At 45.4% G+C, this 4,216-nt stretch overlaps 1 pseudogene; it reads right to left on the bottom strand.

The window, feature by feature from the left end:
• Window positions 1–1,836: 1,836 nt before the first annotated feature.
• LOC146857952 (protein YIPF3 pseudogene) lies at window positions 1,837–2,803 on the bottom strand (annotated as a pseudogene).
• Between the last annotated feature and the right edge of the window lie 1,413 nt (window positions 2,804–4,216).

Here is a 4,216-nt window from a genome sequence, read left to right as displayed (position 1 = left end):
AATACCGAAAGTCTTAAAATTAGGATTTTTCTCAATTTAGCAGTAGTAAAGTTAGGACTCCTAACTTTAGGACTCCTAAATGCCTTCTGTGAATACAGAAAGCCTTAAAATTAGGATTTTTCTCAGTTTAGTAGTAGTAAAGTTAGGAGTCCTAACTTTAGGACTCCTAAACTGAGAAAAATCCTAATTTTAAGACTTTCGGTATTCACAAAAGGCATTTAGGAGTCCTAAAGTTAGGACTCCTAACTTCTGTGAATACCGAAGTGAGTAAGTGTCTTCTGTGAATACCAAAATGAGTAAGTGCCTTCTGTGAATACAAAAATGGTAGTAAGTTTAGGATTTTGTCTTAAGTTAGTTCTGTGAATCGGGCCCTTGCTGTTTTATGTGGGGTGAGGTGAGAGTATTACTACCTACACCACCAGGTTACATCCTGCATTCCGTCAGTCCCTTCTCATTTAAGTGGCTGCTGCCGCCCACTATTTCCCGAGTGCTCATAGAAATTTTGGGGTACTCAACCTCCCCTTCTTATAGTCCTTTTTCAGACACCACATGTGAATTAGGGTCTGAGACTTTATAGTTTTATGCTGCGGTTCTGCTTCTTTTGAAGTGGGCACTTGAAAGATGTCTATCACAGCAGGCATGACTGCGAAGCTGATTGTCCACAACACAATTCATGGGAGTGACCGGAGTTCCCACCTGATGTCAGCCACAGTGATATGTACATCAAAAGGTTAATCCCAGTCCCTCAGCCCTACTCTTTATAATTCCCTTAACAGCCCCATCTCTCTTCCTGAGCGGTGTCCAGCCTTCTTTCTTGTGATCTATCACTAAATCAAAAAGCAGTAGTTTGAAGTGTAAAATGAGTCTCTTTCTTTTCACTACAGTATACCCTTATCCTACTAACAGGAATGCAGAAATACACAAGTCTGTGTGGGGGGGATTCCTCTTTTCCTCATATCTTCTCCAAGCAGGCCTAGGCTTCCCAAAATGGAACCCAGGGCCCGCCATGTAATGTAACATTGCAAGCACACTTACTCAGTGCACATCAACAGTACATTTTCTTTCCAACGCTGTCCCTCCATGCAGTTTACCCTTACTTTTACACATACATTCAACACACACACACTCAGTCTGTGTGCACTGTTCAGCACTGGAGCTTTTCTATACTTAACCAGGGTGTGCTATTTACAAACACACACACTGCCAGCACACACACTCACTTTGTGCACGCTGCACAACACTTCACCTTTCATGTATTGTACTCCACGCAAGCACACACACACAGCACATGCTTTCCCAGTGCACGCAAGGCACAGTACTGCATCTCTCATGTAATCTATTCCTCTCAAGAATACATACACCCAATACATGTACTAACCACACATGCACTGCATAGTACTGCTCCATCCTTGTACAGTCATACAGGGGAACAATCATTATTTTCACATCAACATCCTTTTAATGAAGTGTGGCAGTTCATGCTTTGCCGGACTACAAGAACACAGCTGGTAAAACACTGCGAAAGTTCACACAATCATCTCTGAACATTACTTATCCAAGGGTTCTGTGGAAGGCCAGGGTCCGGCCCGAAAGAGAGAAAAAGGGCGCGCTACAGAGCGTTCCCTCCATACTACCACCTCTAAAATACAATCTAAAATAAAAGTAGCCCAAAACATAGAAAAAGAAGTTGTGCAGCAAATATATTCACTCTAATTAAGTTTGACCCAGTGGCCAGTAGTTTCATTGTAGGACCATCGTTTGATCCTGCGAAGGAAACGCAGTTTACAGCCAGAGTCTGATCTCATGGTCTCTGTCCTCACTGTGAGCAGCTTGGAGTCAGTGAGTCTGTGCTGTCGTAACCAGGGCTTTCATGGTTGCATTCAGTATAGGCGAGGAGATGACGGGGATATCTCTAGCCACTCTCTTGCGGGGGGGCATATTCAGACCTACCAATGTGTCCAGGATACCTTCCACAACCTTGTGGTAGGCGAAGTGCAGGTACAGAAGAAAAAGCATGTGTAGGGCATTGAGCGTTCCGCAGAGGATGAGCCGATGGGTGCGTCTAACTGTCCACAAAATCAGAACCGCAATCATGCACAGCGGGGACAGCCCTCCGATGACTAGCCAGAAGAGGTAAAACAGAGAGTGGAAGTGGATGGTGTAGGAGATGAAAAGCACGATGCAGTGTCCGAAGAGCCCATAGCCCAACAAAGAGAGCATCTGAAGCATGGTGATCAAAGCATTACACAAATAAGCCAGGAAGTAAATGAAAGAGGAGAAGCCAACCCAATAACCAAAGTACGTGCCAATGGCAGTGCCCATCAGTGTACTTTCTCTAATGACAGTGCCGGATGTCTGTCATGAAGAAGAATCACCACCAGGGTGATGACCAGCACCAGGGGACCGTACAGCTCACCAGCAATTTTCTGAGGAACATTGATCATTCTAACAGGAACCATGGACTCCACCAGTCTGTTGCGAACCTGGAGTGGCTCCATGTCAAAGTAGGGCCAAAGAATATCAATGGTAGCATAGAGATTGAAGGCCTTGGAAGCTTGTCTCTTCCCAGCCTGCCATATTTCGTCTGCCACTTGTCGGCCCAGCAGTCCTTTGATGCTTTTCATCCCAAGGAACTCTCCATCCTCCTGTTCGCCTCCTGCAGCGCAGCTTCCACCTCCTCATCATTTACCTCTTCCTTCAAACCCTGATGGATTTCGCTCATGTCTTCGAAGCTGGAGCCAGAAGTGTCGTCCATGTTTTCCATGCCGATTACGGCTGAACCTCCTCCCTGGAGATTGTCTTCGAATTCGCCTCATTCTGCTGCTGTCATTGTCCTGCCTCCTTTGGGTGCTGCAGGGGTAGTCCGGTTGACCCCTGGTTGTCAATCCTCCTGGTAGGGGGTGTGTTGTGGAAGTCAAACCTCAGGGTTCAGGACGCGCACTTTAACTATAGGTGCTGTCTTTGTACGTTGCAGCTGGGAGCCGCACATTGCTGCCTCTCCCTAATCACGTTCTATCAGTGAAGACTGCTGCCACAGGTGCTCGGATCATCCGTTGCGGTGGCCGCCGGCTTTCTCACTGGAACACTTCAGACCTCCATTTGTTTCTGCCCATAGCCAGCTCCACTAGCAGCTATACACCTTTCGTTGTATTGACCTCTAACACAGGACCCGTGGTCCCCCACAGCCAGCTCAACTAGTGGCCACCGTGGTTGCCGGCCCACCATCATCACAATTTTCTACAGTTAGGAAATACCCGAATTTTGGGACTGAATGCCTCCACGGGCATTTCTTGTCTCAGGCATATACAATTAAGTCCTGATTATGATCCCCAGATCATAAAGAGGGATCGAAATATAGTCGACATGGAGTACCATGACCATGGCAATTGCAATTGTTTTTCATTTTAATAAGGATAGCATTGGTACCTTAAAATAGAAGGGACATTAATTGTTTGTTATTTGTGAAGATGTCTGAGCTTTGTTGATTTATTTGTTTGTTGTCATACGTGTTTCCTACTTTTTATGTTATGAGTTTTTTCAAGATTTATTAAATTCTTATATTACCTCATTTGACTTCCGTTGCCATAGCAATTATTTGACTTCTATGTGCATTTTCTAATATATTTGTAGGGAGGGACCACTTGTTCCTCTATAAATATCTATTCCAAGCACCCGCCTGAAGTTAAAGGCGCAGTCTCCTTAAGCAGGCAGTGGGGTGGGAGGAGTGTACAATAGGCAGGGTTTTGTTCTGAGGAGGGAAGGAGGGCACCGCACAGGGAGATGCTGTGCAGAAGCTACATGTAAAAGATAAAGCGTGGCACCGGTGAAACGAGCGCTGAGCTGAGAGTAAAAGTTTGGTTCCTCTAGAGGGGAAGAATCCTAAAAAGAGACAAAGTATCTGAGAATTGACTTTGGTCTTGCCACTGACGTCGCTTCAAAATAGTGTCTTCTTTGCAGAGCTTGGATGGAAAAATGGCTGGCTCAGCGCCCCCTACCTCATCCAGTTCCAAGGAAAACCTTGATGATAGAGATCTTTTTGAGTGATGTCTGGAATTTGTGTAGGGATGTCAAAGTTGTAATGAACTTCCCTAGATCTTTTATGAAAGGATCACTAAAAAGACCTCTTAATGCAATGGGGCCTGCTTCTGAAGAAGCCAGATCAAGCAACTTTGGGTCCACCTTAATAAGCAGGGACCTGTATCATAGCGTGGATAAT

Source organism: Triturus cristatus, chromosome 3_2 (assembly GCF_964204655.1).
Source record: "Triturus cristatus chromosome 3_2, aTriCri1.1, whole genome shotgun sequence".
Lineage (NCBI taxonomy): Eukaryota > Metazoa > Chordata > Amphibia > Caudata > Salamandridae > Triturus > Triturus cristatus.
The sequence above is the reverse complement of the archived record's forward strand: the minus strand, read 5'-3'. Positions and strand labels throughout refer to the sequence as shown.